Source organism: Schistocerca serialis, chromosome 3 (assembly GCF_023864345.2).
Source record: "Schistocerca serialis cubense isolate TAMUIC-IGC-003099 chromosome 3, iqSchSeri2.2, whole genome shotgun sequence".
In the NCBI taxonomy this organism is placed as follows: domain Eukaryota; kingdom Metazoa; phylum Arthropoda; class Insecta; order Orthoptera; family Acrididae; genus Schistocerca; species Schistocerca serialis.
In genome coordinates, this window is record NC_064640.1 from 465858229 (window position 1) to 465875054 (window position 16826).

The following is a 16826-nucleotide window of genomic DNA, read 5'->3' on the forward strand; positions in this document are numbered from 1 at the left end:
CCCACTATACGCCCTCTCTCAAAGTCCGTCAACTGCACATACGGTTCACGTCCACGCTGTCGCGGCATGCTACCAGTGTTAAAGACTGCGATGGAGCTCCGTATGCCACGGCTAACTGGCTGACACTGACGGCAGCGGTGCACAAATGCTGCGCAGCTAGCGCCATTCGACGGCCAACACCGCGGTTCCTGGTGTGTCCGCTGTGCCGTGCGTGTGATCATTGCTTGTACAGCCCTCTCGCAGTGTCCGGAGCAAGTATGGTGGGTCTGACACACCGGTGTCAATGTGTTCTTTTTTCCATTTCCAGGAGTGTATATAATTAAAGCAGTTATGGTACAAAGCAGTGTTACCCTCTGAGAGGAATAATGTTATGTAGATCGTGTTGTACCTAACGGAAACTGCAGGACACATGAACATCGACGTTTCTAACGCACATTGCGGTCTATGGATTCCGTTCCCGGGCCACGTCTGGCTGAGGGTCGGCTACGTATATTGAAGCGCGCGGCGTTTGCCCCGCTTCGGAGACCTGGGAGTGTCGTGGCCGCCTGTGGGGCTGGCCGCATCTCCTTAAACGTGCGATGCGCGCCCGTCTCGTGGCGGTAAAAGAACGGAAGTGGCTTATCGGAAGTGAAAGTCATAATTACGTAAATATTTAAACAGTAATAAACAATATTTTACCTAGCTGCGCTGTTCAAAGAATAAAGAAAACGGTCGCCAGTCTAATTAGGCAAGAGAATGAGTGACATTCTTGTTCAAGAAAACAGGTAGCAGTAACCTTAACCGACAAACACAGCCTGTACTTTCCCACACGCGAGTGCAATGAACTCTTGCACCTGAATACAGTATGTTCACGTTAAGGTTTGAGTTAACACATCAGAACAAGCTATTTGCATAAATATAACAGATAACAAAACACCTTATTAACTTGAGGACTTAGTCAAACTGAATGGTCTCAATAACGCTATTATTAATATTCACTGTAGAATCGTATATTGGACATAGTTTTAGTATTACTTTTCAAACAAATTCCTGTCCGACATGAAACATGGATATGGTTCACAGCAAATTTAGTTACTGTTCATAGATTAAATCTTTCACTACTAAACAACTTTCTACTTAGAATGAAAATTAAATGGAATTAACTAACATATTACTTCTCACTGTCTTTTGAATAAAGGAGTTACTGTTTTCTTAGATAGTTGTCTTTCTATTAATCGTTATGTAGCATGAGCACAATAGACAAACTGTGGATCCTGTTACGACATTAATATGCACTTTTAATACACACGAGGAACCCAATAATGTACAGAATTTGACTTGAATAGCAAGAGTAATTGAAACTTTCTATAAGTAAGTATTTTTGTGCATTTGAACTACTTTCAGTGGAGGGGGGCCTTAATCTTGACCACTGTACCAGAGCAAAATTAAACACACTTCCATTACATCAGTGAAACAAGCACTTAGCAAGCATGAACATATAACTCTCAACACTTGCAGTTACGGTCTTTTACTGCATTGAAACATAAAATAGAGATATTTGTAAGATCCTTTCAAGAAACAATATTATGTTAGCACCCTGTATTGCCATATTAATTTTAATACGCTTTTAATAAAGGACACTCGTTAATCACTTTAGTTCAAACGGAGAGGAACCTGAGAGGTGTTATGATAAGGAAAAAATGAAGGTAGGTACATAAATTCATTTATATATTACCTTATATTTATGTACACTGTAACATCCTATGAGCTGATCCTTCACTGCACATTAGTTAAGTGTTCCATTACAGTGATTGAGCAATGTGGTGGCAATTGCATGTTGGTAGGTGGATCTGCAGGTAGAATTGTTGGTCTCTGTCATTTCTTGGTGATGATGATAGATACCAATTCCAGAATAGTTCCAGCTATTTATCCATCCATCCGAGGCACTGGAAAGCGTCGGGAAAAGCCTATCTCGGAACCAGCACAAGACACAACTTTTACTTGAGCAGTTGATAGTTCAGTAGGTCGTCCCCGACTGACTCTTGGTTCCGCCTTTTCTACCTAGGCCGACCACAATTTGCGCGCGCTACACACTTCCGTTCCCGAAGGGAACCAAAATACCTTTTACATACAAAATAACTAAGAACCCTAAGTTAAGGTCAGCAATTTACATAACATCCAACAAACATTTTAAATAAAACAGACCATTTGCATATATTGGTAGTTCTAGACAAAATTATTTAATTTTAAAGATAACCAAAGAGATTACATGAGGAAGACAAAACATATAAATTGCTCATATTGTACTTATTACAATGATTACACTTCCTACACTCAAAAGACATCAAAGTTTTTAAGAGAAAAGAGTGAACACTCTCATGGTATCGAATCAATCCAATCACATTTACAGAAACTCAACGATATAACACTAAACAAAACAAAAAAGCAAAATAAATCAGTACAGCATTACAGCTATGGTGTTACAAAGTGTTTCTAAACTTGCTGATCACATCTTTCCGTAGCATAAGAATGTGTGTGGAACTGTTTGCATCTAAAGCGCCGACTTCCTTCTGCAGTTTCCGTGTAGTATTGTTCATCTTTTTTAATTCTACTTTAACTGTCTCAGGGTCCTACACAAGCTCTATTTGTTGAGGAAGGGATCTTGCCGTTACAGTGTCATCCCTACGCATTTCTTTAACTTTTTGGATTCGTGTGTCAACAGTGGTTTTGAAATCAGTTACATCTCTCTGTGTTTCGTTCTGTGAGTGTTTTACTCTGTTAACCTCGTCTGTAACGGAATTTATACCAGGGTCAACATGGGTTCTAAGACTGTTGTGCTAATGACTGTAAAAACTGACTGTTTTCGTCAGTGTGTTTATGCTGGAGTCTTGGTATCGCTTTTCGAGGTATCAGTGTGAACTTTAAAAAATGGTTCAAATGGCTCTAAGCACTACGGGACTTAACACCTGAAGTCATCAGTCCCCTAAACTCAGAACTACTTAAACCTAGCTAACCTAAGGACATCACACACATCCATGCCCAAGGCAGGATTCGAACCTGCGACCGCAGCAGGAGAGCGGTTCCGGACTGAAGCGCCTAGATCAGCTCGGTCACAGCAGCCGGCTAGTGTGAACTTTAAGACGTGCTTCTAATCGAGTGTCTTGTTCATCTATTCTGTCATTTACTGATTGGATTTCATCTGTAAGCTTTTCATAGGTGTCACTACACTGACATCATGAAGCATTAATGTCATCTCTCAAAGGTTTGGTACTGTCTGCGCATTGCCTGGCTATAGCTTCAATTTTATCGTCAAGACGTTTCTCACTTGCCCCAATGTCTGTATCTATCTGTTTGAAACGGTTACCAGTCGTGGCGAACCCTTCCATTTCTCATAAACTGGAAAGCTGTTCATTGAAATGAGTCGTTATGTCAACAACATGAATTCTCGTATGATGGATGATTTTTCATCATTTTTATTAAATCGTTCATTGAAATGATCAGTTTTTTAATTCAGTTTAACCATCCTTTGCATGAGAATTCGAAGCATCGCTTCTGTATTCTTTTCAGCAGATGCGTCGGATGTCACCTTTGTTGTGTATTGTGGTTTGGAGACATGTTCTACAATCATGGACGTCTCGTATGTTGCATTATCTGCACAACTGCAGTTAATAAAGGCAGACGGTTTTCCAAAAACACACTGAGCACTTTACACTATTTTTTCCTTTGACATACTATTGGCGGTCAGATCAACTACGTGAAAAGTATGCAAATCGCCGACCTAAATCAGTAAACAATCAAGTTTTGAGTTGTGCACATCAGCCATGTGCAGATCAGCGGCGTCCACAATACCGGAATCCACCGTCTAATTACTAGTCAAATTAGAGGGTGAAATTATAGTGTCAGGAATTTGTTCATTACTTTTGGAAACTGAACTAATGTTTTCTGTGGTGCTTTGCAACTGTTGCACCGCAAAATGGTCACTGTTATAGTCAAAATTGTCGTCAAAAATCGGAAAGTTGTCTATTTCAGTGTCTCTAATTGTAAAACGACGCGCCGTAACCTCGACACTTTTGCGCGGCATCGTAAATCAAATACAGAGCACAAATCCAAAGACAAATCTTTAGCACTCAACTCAATGAAAAAAAAAAAAAAAAAAAAAGAAACAAGGCGGAGCATAAGATTGTCAATGAACTGTAGAATAATTTTATACAAGTTCGTAAACTGCGTTGCGCGAAAAAATCTAACTACTATTATCGCTACAGAGTGCTTGAGAGAACAGAATATGTTTATCTGACTATTTTAATATCAAAGATTTCACAAAGCGAGCGAGTGGGAGAGCTGTTGCCAAGCGTAACGTTCTTTTATAATAATGAAATAATATACTTTACAATGACGCTGAATGAAGTCAGATCGGTGGAATGGATACAGAACTCGAAGTGTTGTGTTGCGGGTTGTTACTGCAAGTGATGTGATTACTCGGTGTTATTGTTAGCAAAACCTTACACCAATTGATTGAGCAATGCAACTCCCAGTACCAATAATGAAATACAGTCACTCCAAAATACATTCAGCCATAGGCAATGAATCATGTGGCCTGTTCAAAACTGATAACTTTGGCACCTCTGCACATAACAAGTAAATTAAATTGCCTTACCTCTAAAGTAGCAACGGTGGAGCGCTATATATTCTTGTCTCTCACAAAAATATGAATGCCACCTACAGGCTCAGCAGTGTGCAGTGCTGGCCATAATACTTGAAATGCACACGAAACTCTTTTGGCTGACAAACGAGAACACTTAAGAGAATTCAACTTCTTTGAAAAATCAATACTCTGGACTGGGAGGCGGTACTGGTTATGGTGAATCACTAACACACAGTTTTTTAGAAAAATTATATTGCAAGTTAAGTTTGGCTTTTCAAAAACATCTGGCAATTGAAGTAAATTACTCACAATTGATTGACAAACAATGAGATTTAAACACCAAGTATTATCTAACTTCAGTAATCCAACATAAATGCAAATCATCAAATCACGCATAACTTTGCTAAAAAATCTTAAAAGCATTACAAAAATTAAATATCTAACTAGTCTTTTTTTCAAAAGAGTTTACGTAGATTCTGGGGTTACTTAACAATTACAAATTATCAGCCAACACATCTACACTCACGCGCTGGCAAAAACAGAAATCATAACTATTGAACATTGTTACCTTATTTGCCTGAAGACTTCTGCTTCCATATTGAACAGTACTGACATCCTACATTAATCTAACTCTAAGTAGCTTCCCACAGCACACCACAGAATCTGCATACTCCATCGTCGTTCCCTCACAGACAGCTACCTACGACCGTGCGTCCAGAGGTCTCTTACTCAAACAAAGCAGTATCTTTCGCTCTGCGGTCGCGCACTGTCGGCGATTCGCATTATCGAATCTATCAGAGACATTCATCGTTAATACTACCCTAGTTTCATTTTATTTTATTAAGATTCTTATCGTATTCTGATGCCACATACAAATGCGCTCCAGTAGATGCCTTTGAGAGTAAACATCACTGCTCTTACATTTGTTCGTCAGTTACTACATGAGATTAAGGTCTTCTCATTATCTCTTCGGAATTATAACTGTTTATTCCCAATTCTTTCTCTATGTTATTGTCTTTTTATAATCGTTTTAGGTAACTGGGGCTGTTCTGATGGAGACAGCGTTAGTCGATGTCGATTTCTGGTAAAAGTAAAATTTAGTTGCAACCGATTGCCTGTTGTATATCTATCATACTGTTGTATGGTTGCCGTCTCACAACCGTGTTTAATATGCGAAGTGATATGGAAGACTTAGCCAGAAGTGTTACCGGAATGTACAATGTATTTGTAATCGAAATAGCACATAAAACGAAATTGTGACCAACTCTACAGTAACAGTATCCCCGAATACTTACAGAATCGATCTCCTACCTCCTCCTTCCCCCCTCCCCCCGCCCAAAAAAGTTTCAGGTCCCTCATTACTTTACAAATCAGTTAATCTCCTCTGTATATAACTTTAGGCATGTTATCAGGAAGGAGACAGAAAGGTTTGAAAGTCTGTTAAAAGTTTTTTGGAAGTCGCTACCTGCTATCATTAAGAAACACTAGACGAATGTGGCTTGGGTTATGTGCACCCCACTTTAAGCGGAAGCTAGTTTTTCACGAGTCTCGATGTTTATGGCGTCACATCTCCTGAAATATGTGTTGCACAATGATATCAATTAACGGATACCTGTAGTGATATCTGTAGGTATTCCGTCTATAAAATATAATGCGAATATTTTAGTAAGATACAAATAACAAATTCAAACGCAATGTCGTGAAACTCTGTGTCTGAGTGGAGAGAATCTCTGACCGGGCGGTGAATCAAACCTGGGACCACCACATGTCAGTCAGATGCGCTAACAACTCAGTTAGTAGGCCAGACATTTTCCGTGTATACGTTCAATTGTTTAAGCGCAGCTAGCTTCGTAATAGGTCGTCATAGCCCATTCGAAAGTGTAACAGAAATTCTCGGGAAATGGAAATCAGACCCGTTGAAAGAAAGACGTCGTAGTTCTCGAAAAACCGTATTGGGTAAAATTAGAGAACCAGAATTCGAAACCACCTGTGAGACCACTTTGCTGCCATCGACGTATATCTCGTGTAGGGATCATGTGGGTAATGTACGAGACATTATGGAACGTACAGAGACATTTTCCTCGTTTAATATGCGATTTAAATGTTAAAGAAAATCCGTAATACTGGTACGATGTACTCTCCAGCACGCACTGTGTAGTAGTTTGCAGAATATGCTTGGAGTTTCAGGTGGAATAATAAATATTTCATGAGTTGGTTGTCTCGATTAATTCGAAATGCAGTATTCCACGTTAACTTTGTCCATCGTTATTGGTTACAGAGATAAACTTTCATATCCTGTCTTGGCACTCCAGCTGTAGTGGGTTTATTCACCGACTGTCATTTTTGTCTTGAAGCTCTACTTACGAAACTGAACTGGTCTTTATGTTATTAAAAGCATATAGCGTTTAAGCATTATCCCACTATTTTGATTTCCTTGATGCGGAGGTCCCATGTTATTGGATGAAGTTCCTTTGGTTGCTAGAATGGGTACGTTCTTCCAGCACGACTGGACCCCTACACAATGTAGCTGGCAGGTGGCACAGACCCTAAACCTAACGATCGACGGAAGATGGCTAGGCAGAAATGTTCACATTTCTTGGTTACTTAAGTCCCCAGACCTTCCGCCTTTATCGTGTTATCAAGATGACTCAAAAATTAAGTAGATTTGTCTTTCCTTAACACCTTATGGGAGTATTTGTTTGGGTTATATTCTGACACCTATATCACTGTAACAAAAAAATAAATACATAAATAAATAAATAAATAAAATAAAATAAAATAAAATAAAATAAAAAATAAAAAAATAAGAACTGGATACATGTTATATGGAAATTATTTTGGAAACAGTCTACACTACGTTCTTCTAAAATATTGACTCTACGCTGAGTACCTGGCATTGTCTGGGTATTTAACTATTCCAATTTTATTAATCTATCTTCTCCTTCTAACTCTCTCTGTCCAACTCCTGCCCCCGTCTCCATTCATCTTCTCCGTACCTCTATCTCTGTCCACCTCTTCCACCCACACTTTCTTTTTATATCACACTGCCCTCTCTCTGCCCATCGCCGGCCGCGGTGGTCGAGCGGTTCTAGGAGCTCAGTCCGGAACCGCGTGACAGCTACGGTCGCAGGTTCGAATCCTGCCAGGGGCATGGATGTATGTGATGTCCTTAGCTTAGTTAAGTTTAAGTGGTTCTAAGTTATAGGGGACAGACGACCACAGATGTTAAGTCCCATAGTGCTCAGAGCCATTTGAACCCATTTCTCTGTCCATCGCTACTCACCCCTTTTCTTTGTCCACGTGTTACGCCTCCCACTTTAAGTCCATCTCTCTGTCCACCCCTTTCTGAAAATCTAGTCCTCTATCTCTTATGTCCATCTCCTCCTCCCCATCTCTCTGTCCATTTCCTCTTCCCTCCTCATTCAGTCAACCTCTCCTCCTCCGCCCCCATTCTTTCTCTCACCTCACCTTCCAGTTCTCTGTCAATTTTCCCGTCTCCCTCCCTCTGTCCTTCTCTCCTTCTCCCTATCTTTGCCCCCCCTCTTCTCCCCCATCCTCTGTCAATCCATTTCTTCCTCCCCTTTCTCTCTTCACGTTATCAGCCCCATCCCAATAGGAGGTTCCTGGTCCATACCCAAAATCATTTATTTCATGATATTGAGTAAGGTATTTGATTGAGATAGATCCAGGTGTTCTGAAGGAGCTTTTTACCCATGGTTTTGCCAACATGCTCATATCTAATATATATTTAACATATTCCACACGTATTTATACAAATATTTTACTATTATCTCAATCAAATTTCGCCTTGCACTTTCAGTTTCACGGGCTCAATTTTTATGATGTAATATCTCCTGAAATATGTGTTGACCAATGATAGAATTTTTCAGGTATATCTAGTGGTATATGTGATTACTGCCTGCAAATGTGTTCCAGACAGAGTAATTAGCCCAGAAATAATAAATGAAAAAGTCAAGCCTCACGTGACAATTTTACTGCGTGAACAGTTAGAATGTAGTAAGACATAAAGTCATTTTCTTTCAACATTTTATGGTGGAGCGAGTGACCAAATTGCTCGTAAACATTAGAAATTTTGTGTAAAATTTGTTGCAAGTCACTAAGTGCTCTCATTCTCAAATACTGAATAAATAAGTTCTGGCTGTTCGGGAGTCGGGAGCTACGCTACTTTTTCAGCCTCACCGCATTCCTTTGGGAGGTAGGAGGTTCTTACTCCCACAGGGGCTCCTTATGGACAGTAAGTATTATGTGTATCAATTTTGGCTGAAGACGGTAGAGTAGTTTACGTGGAGATATGAACATACATACGCAAATACACACACTCATATATATATATATATATATATATATATTCTTCCAGGAACCGTCTGTATACGTAGATGGACTTCCTAATTCTAGGTCTCCCAAGTGTTATCCACAGTTCATGATGCGGTTGTTCAAGTAATCTCCAAGGAGCCACATTCCATGGTGTCACACATGTGCTGCATAACGTTTTAGGCATAGTGTATATGCTCTTAATGGTGAATTTGGGAAGGGGGTTCAGCGAATTTCCTTGCTGAGGCTAGATGTTATCCGTTGAATACCCCTGGTTTTCGAAGACTGGCCCTCGATCGAATGGTAGGTTACTTCATCGTTTTCTTGTGACAGATGGTTACCATTCAAAACCCTCACAAACAAACCTGCCACCCACGATTAGTACATCTAGTACCTATCCAGCTTGGACATGTCTCGGAGGCAGAAATGGGCAGAAACAGTCAAAACTATGGACTTTACCCACTCGAACAGGAAAGCATGGAGTCTTCTGAGAAAACTGGGAGGAAGTGCATCAGCATGCAGAAAAAATTCCGAAGTAACACCAGACCAAATTGCTTCCCACATCATTACCACCTCAAGAGTACCTCCTGACAAGAAACATACAAGACATATCAGACGACAGCTTCGTGACCTTAAAAAGAAGGCATCTCCCTCATCTGAGTATACCCATCCCTTCACAGTTTCAGACATTGACTCTGGACTGAAGGACCTCAAACCTCTTAAGGCACCTGGATTCGATGGTATCCACCCAGAATTCCTGATCCATATGGGAGGAAAAGCTAAGAAATGGCTGGCAGAATTCTTCACTGACATCCTGCTGACTGGTCAACTTCCATCTGAGTTTAAAAAGGTGAAGATAATATCTGTTCTGAAACCTGGCAAACCCAGCACCAGGGTAGAAAACTATCGCCCCATTTCCCTACTCAGCTGCTGCTACAAGCTTTTTGAAAGGCTAATATATAACAGAATAAGTAGCGCTATCTTAGAGAACGTTCCAGTTGATCAGGCAGGCTTCAGACCAGGGCGTAGCTGCTGCGACCAAGTATTGTCTCTCTCATCCTTCATAGAGTCAGGATACCAAATGATGCAGAAAACATCTGTGGCATTTGTTGATCTAACTGCTGCCTTCGACACTGTGTGGAGGGAAGGCCTTATCTACAAATTTCTCCGCATCATACCCTGCAGAACAATGGCTCGACTGATTAACAGCATGCTAAGTGATCGGAAGTTCCAGGTAATCACTGGAAGCAACATAAGTAAGGAGAGGAAGCTGAACAACGGATTGCCTCAAGGATCAGTTCTCTCACCCTTACTGTTCAACCTATATCTATCTGATCTACCTTACACTTCGTCCAGAAAATACTGCTATGCCGATGATCTGGCTCTAGCCGTCAAACACCAGGAAATGAAGACAACAGAAGAGATTTTAGCCAATGACCTGTCTGCATTAGACAATTACTTCAAAATCTGGAGGCTCCAACCCAGTGTGAGTAAAACAGAAGTGTGTTGCTTCCATCTAAATAACCAGTTGGCGAACGTAAAACTGGAGGTAAGTTTCAGAGGCAGAATTCTTCATCACAACTGGAACCCAAAATATCTTGGTGTCACCCTGGATCGTACACTATGCTTCAAACAACACCTTCTTAACTTAGCTCAAAAGCTGAGGACTCGAAACAACATCCTCCATAAGCTATGCGGAACTACCTGGGGATCTTCAGCAACCACCCTGCGAACTTCAGCTCTGGGCTTGGTATACTCAAGTGCTGAGTATTGTGCACCTGTTTGGATGAATAGTCATCATACAAGGCTTGTTGATACCCAGCTGAATACGACAATGCGCATAATATCTGGCACAATCAGATCTACTCCAGTTTATTGGCTTCCACTGTTAACTGGTATAATGCCTCCTGATCTACGCAGATGTACTGCCCTTATGAGAGAATTCCACAAGATCTCCAGGAATTCTAACCTACCCGTGCATAGCGACCTGCCACTTTTAAATCGCAAGAGACTGAAATCACGTCATCCAACTCTGTGCGATGCTGCTGACATGGTGGCTAAGAATTTCAAACCTCTTGAAGAATGGAAAGGTCGGTGGGAAGCAGTGACAGATGTGCACCTGCATAACATCTTCTCAGGTGCTAAACTTCCAAGTGGATTCGACTTACCACGCAAGACGTGGTCTACTCTCAACAGAATCCGTACCAGCCATGGGCGATGCAGGGATGCTCTCTTTAAGTGGAACAAGCTGCCTGATCCAGCTTGTGACTGCGGGGCTCCATACCAGACTGTTCACCACATCGTCAGTGAATGCAGGATTCGAGCCTATCACGGCGCCAAAGAGGACTTCCTGCTAGCAACTCCAGATGCAGTGCGCTGGATTGAAGGACTGGATATTCAGTTGTAAAAACAAACTTAAGTTTCTTGTGTGCCAATATGTACATATATATATGTAATGTCATGATATGTCTGTATTAGCCATACGCTAAATAAATAAAGTACCTATCTGAACTATCCCCTGTTGACAAACAGAATTGTGGATTCCGTTGTACTAGTACACTACTATTGGCGCTTAAATCACGTACCATGATTTATCTGTCTGGACGGATTTTGCTGTTGTGTTGCTCATGAGTTCATTCTGATGCCTGCGTCCTGTGAATTACCGGAAGTAAACGTTTACATGTGCTACAGTGGCGTTTGAATAACGTAAAGATACAACTGTTCTGTATGGTAATCTGCTCTGTGGTTATTGTTTCTTGGCGTACATTGAGGCGTGAATTTTTTCGTTGTAACCTATCGCCTACAACACGCCGCGAAAGACGACAGCGACCCTGTTAATAACATGTTACTGCATTTAATTGTGGTACTGGCTTTTTTTCCGTACTGTAGTACTAGTAATTCACGCTCAATACAATGGACATCAAAATCTTAGTGCCTACAAGGGATCACATGTGAGTGTCCCATGCACAAATTACCCAGGATTAGGGAGCGATAAAACGTAATTATATCGAGCTCAGTTCCAATGCCGATGGTCAGTATAAGGCCTAATCACATCTCAATCACACGGTACGCCCAATTATTCGGCTATCCTCTCACCAGTCCCACTACCCCTCACTGCCTCCAACACTGTGGCTATGTCTGATTCAAATTCCCATTGCTTTAGTTTGAACTATAGAAACGTGATGAAATCCAAAATTGTACGTTCAGTTTAAGTACAACGAGTAATAAATGCAATCTTTTATAACTTAGGACGTTATCTTCCAGCTCTTTCACTTATATGAAAGATGAGAAGCAAATGAAATAACTCAACATCACTACAATGTACATTTTGAATATAAATCATAGTTAATTGTTTCTCAATATTCAGGAAACATACTGAGAGGACATTTCGTGCATTACGACATATAGTCTCAATTGCCGTAGTTGCTTCAGACACATCAGACTGTGTATTATTGTTAGTCTTACACCTTGTTAATCTGATTTTGTGGGAATGCTGCTTCACTGAAAACTAGTAAATTAATAATGTTCCATTACTATATTAGTGTTAGGAAGGACTGAAGAGATGACTAAATATTATAGACATTTATTTCATCCACTATTGGTTGCTGTTACCGCTGATCAAGTTTTATACAACTTGTTTATAATCGATCAGTGACCCACTGTTGAAGTTTATGACTATGTGGAGAAACGTACTTACAAATAACAAACACAGTTGCTACACAACGCAAGACAGAGGTGAAGTAAACGTAACACAGCTCCGATAAGGCAGCCGCTGGAATTGTCTACCTCCTGTTGTCTTCTGCTCCTCTGGTACCGACCGGGTGGACGGACGAAGACGAGTGTCTCAACCAATGATGTGTCCTTATTCCCCCACTTTACACAGTGGGCGGAAGAGGGCGTGGTGTGGGTGGAGCTTACATCCGTTGACCTTCTGAGATGTCATATTCTCCTAACATCTAGCATGGTCTCGGCCATTAGGCATAACTGAGCACTTCCCATAATAGTAAGTTAATGAAGTTAGCTTTTCGAGTAACGGATTAACATTTAAGTTAATCTTAAAGAACGTTATCCGACTTTTTAACTTCGGTTAAGGTTCTCTGAGTCCGTTAATTGATAATTATTATCTACTGTTTATAACAAAAATAACGACGTGCAACCCGGTCGGTACAAGAGGAGCAGAAGACAACAGGAGGTAGACAATTCCATCGGCTGCCTTGTCGGAGCTGTGTTACGTTTACTTCACCTCTGTCTTGCATTGTGTAGCAACTGTGTTTGTTATTTGTAAGTACGTTTTTTAGGTTAGATGGCCTTGGGAAAGTACAGAAAGGGCAACAGCCTCAACGGGTGCAGGGCAAAGTCAGGACATGCGGGGATCAAGCAGCAATCGGTATTGTAATTGTAAACTGTCGAAGCTGCGTTGGTAAAGTACCGGAACTTCAAGCGCTGATAGAAAGCACCGAAGCCGAAATCGTTATAGGTACAGAAAGCTGGTTGAAGCCAGAGATAAATTCTGCCGAAATTTTTATAAAGGTACAAACGGTGTTTAGAAAGGATAGATTGCATGCAACCGGTGGTGGAGTGTTCCTCGCTGTTAGTAGTAGTTTATCCTGTAGTGAAATAGAAGTGGATAGTTCCTGTGAAATATTATGGGTGGAGGTTACACTCAACAACCGAGCTAGGTTAATAATTGGCTCCTTTTACCGACCTCCCGACTCAGCAGCATTAGTGTCAGAACAACTGAGAGAAAATTTGGAATACATTTCACATAAATTTTCTCAGCATGTTATAGTCTTAGGAGGAGATTTCAATTTACCAGATATAGACTGGGACACTCAGATGTTTAGGACGGGTGGTAGGGACAGAGCATCGAGTGACGTTATACTGAGTGCACTATCCGAAAATTACCTCGAGCAATTAAACAGAGAACCGACTCGTGGAGATAACATCTTGGACCTACTGATAACAAACAGACCCGAACTTTTCGACTCTGTATGTACAGAACAGGGAATCAGTGATCATAAGGCCGTTGCAGCATCCCTGAATATGGAAGTTAGTAGGAATATAAAAAAAGGGAGGAAGGTTTATCTGTTTAGCAAGAGTAATAGGAGGCAGATTTCAGACTACCTAAACCATCAAAAGGAAAATTTCTGTTCCGACACTGACAATGTTGAGTGTTTATGGAAAAAGTTCAAGGCTATCGTAAAAGTCGTTTTAGACAGGTACGTGCCGAGTAAATCTGTGAGGGACGAGAAAAACACACCGTGGTAGAACAACAAAGTTAGGAAACTACTGCGAAAGCAAAGAGAGCTTCACTCTAAGTTTAAACGCAGCCAAAACCTCTCTCACAAACAGAAGCTAAACGATGTCAAAGTTAGCGTAAGGAGGGCTATGCATGAAGCGTTCAGTGAATTCGAAAGTAAAATTCTATGTACCGACTTGACAGAAAATCCTAGGAAGTTCTGGTCTTACGTTAAATTAGTAATTGGCTCGAAACAGCATATCCTGACACTCCGGGATGATGATGGCGTTGAAACAGAGGATGACACGCGTAAAGCTGAAATACTAAACACCTTTTTCCAAAGCTGTTTCACAGAGGAAGACCGCACTGCAGTTCCTTCTCTACATCCTCGCACAAACGAAAAAATGGCTGACATCGAAATAAATGTCCAAGGAATAGAAGAGCAACTGGAATCACTCAACAGAGGAAAGTCCACTGGACCTGACGGGATACCAATTCGATTCTACGCAGAGTACGCGAAAGAACTTGCCCCCCTTCTAACAGCCGTGTACCGCAAGTCTCTAGAGGAACGGAAGGTTCCAAATGATTGGAAAAGAGCACAGGTAGTCCCAGTCTTCAAGAAGGGTCGTCGAGCAGATGCGCAAAACTATAGACCTATATCTCTGACGTCGACCTGTTGTAGAATTTTAGAACATGTTTTTTGCTCGAGTATCATGTCGTATTTAGAAACCCAGAATCTACTCTGTAGGAATCAACATGGATTCCGGAAACAGCGATCGTGTGAGACGCAACTCGCTTTATTTGTTCATGAGACCCAGAAAATATTAGATACAGGCTCCCAGGTAGATGCTATTTTTCTTGACTTCCGGAAGGCGTTCGATACAGTTCCGCACTGTCGCCTGATAAACAAAGTAAGAGCCTACGGAATATCAGACAAGCTGTGTGGCTGGATTGAAGAGTTTTTAGCAAACAGAACACAGCATGTTGTTATCAATGGAGAGACATCTACAGACGTTAAAGTAACCTCTGGCGTGCCACAGGGGAGTGTTATGGGTCCATTGCTTTTCACAATATATATGAATGACCTAGTAGATAGTGTCGGAAGTCCCATGCGGCTTTTCGCGGATGATGCTGTAGTATACAGAGAAGTTGCTGCATTAGAAAATTGTAGCGAAGTGCAGGAAGATCTGCAGCGGATAGACACTTGGTGCAGGGAGTGGCAACTAACCATTAACATAGACAAATGTAATGTATTGCGAATACATAGAAAGAAGGATCCTTTATTGTATGATTATATGATAGCGGAACAAACACTGGTAGCAGTTACTTCTGTAAAATATCTGGGAGTATGCGTGCGGAACGATTTGAAGTGGAACAATCATATAAAATTAATTGTTGGTAAGACGGGTACCAGGTTGAGATTCATTGGGAGAGTCCTTAGAAAATGTAGTCCATCAACAAAGGAGGTGGCTTACAAAACACTCGTTCGACCTATACTTGAGTATTGCTCATCAGTGTGGGATCCGTACCAGATCAGGTTGACAGAGGAGATAGACAAGATCCAAAGAAGAGCGGCGCGTTTCGTCACAGGGTTATTTGGTAACCGTGATAGCGTTACGGAGATGTTTGACAAACTCAAGTGGCAGACTCTGCAAGAGAGGCGCTCTGCATCGCGGTGTAGCTTGCTCGCCAGGTTTCGAGAGGGTGCGTTTCTGGATGAGGTATCGAATATATTGCTTCCCCCTACTTATACCTCCCAAGGAGATCACGAATGTAAAATTAGAGAGATTAGAGCGCGCACGGAGGCTTTCAGACAGTCGTTCTTCCCGCAAACCATACGCGACTGGAACAGGAAAGGGAGGTAATGACAGTGGCACGTAAAATGCCCTCCGCCACACACCGTTGGCTGGCGTGCGGAGTATAAATGTAGGTGTAGATGTAGATGGATATAGTTTTCTCACAAGTTTGATTTATGTAGGTTTGTGGCTATGCAGAGGTGTGGATGTTTGATGTAAAGAATCGAGTATGAGTGAGAGTAATTACGTGTTGGCTGTTTGTTTCTCGTTCAGTGAGTTCGCGTTAAGTACTATTTTTTGTTGGTGGACTGAGTGTTGAAACAAAATCGTAGCATCGATTTCCAGCTCTAAAACTGATGAAAGTCCATGCCCGAGTGTAAATCATTACGTCAGTTTTGCAACCAGGTAGGGTCAACAAATATTTTTCGCTTGTAGACTGTGCTTGCCTAACATTCAAGAATTAGGGCTCACACTTCGAGCCTTAGCAATTGGAAACAAGGCGAAAGGAGAGCCGATGAAACGTGGTAACTACAGTTTGAAGAAACACTGAAGGTATTATCCAGTCGAAGAACGCGAAAAAAGTAAATCAATCGTGGGCTTTTAGATATCGGCAGGGGAGCCATTAGCAGTAATCCGGTTTAGATAATACGGCAGCGAAGCATTAGAGTTTTTTCGCATCCCAGCAACCGGTAACGGTGTGTTCAAGATAGTGAAGGCGAATTCACAATAAACGTTTTTTGTTACAAACATAACTCCTTTATATATCGTTGAATCGAAGTTGTTTAAAAAGCTGCTACGAACTTTAAATCCCACTAAAAAATCACTTTCCCGGAGAACA